The sequence below is a fragment of the Megalops cyprinoides genome, chromosome 1 (genome assembly GCF_013368585.1).
Source record: "Megalops cyprinoides isolate fMegCyp1 chromosome 1, fMegCyp1.pri, whole genome shotgun sequence".
NCBI lineage: Eukaryota > Metazoa > Chordata > Actinopteri > Elopiformes > Megalopidae > Megalops > Megalops cyprinoides.
In genome coordinates, this window is record NC_050583.1 from 33214471 (window position 1) to 33214760 (window position 290).

Genomic DNA, 290 nt, shown 5'->3' on the forward strand with positions numbered 1-290 from the left:
GGGGTTCAGGCACTGCAATGGAGTTATTTGGTTAGGAGGATGTTGTTGTTATTTGATTAGCTTAACAGTTAATTAACAGTTAGTTTTGTTGTTGAATTTTATGGGTTTACATTCACAGTGCAATTTCAAAGGTAGGTCAATGGACATCACAGTCTGCAACTTCAGTTCAGTGAAGCCAGAAGAAACAAACAACAGCCCTCCATGTGCTCTCACCTGTCCCAGTTATTGCACACTGTGATTGGCTGGCTCATAGTGCATCTCCTCCTCCTTTCTGTAGATAGCCAATGAGC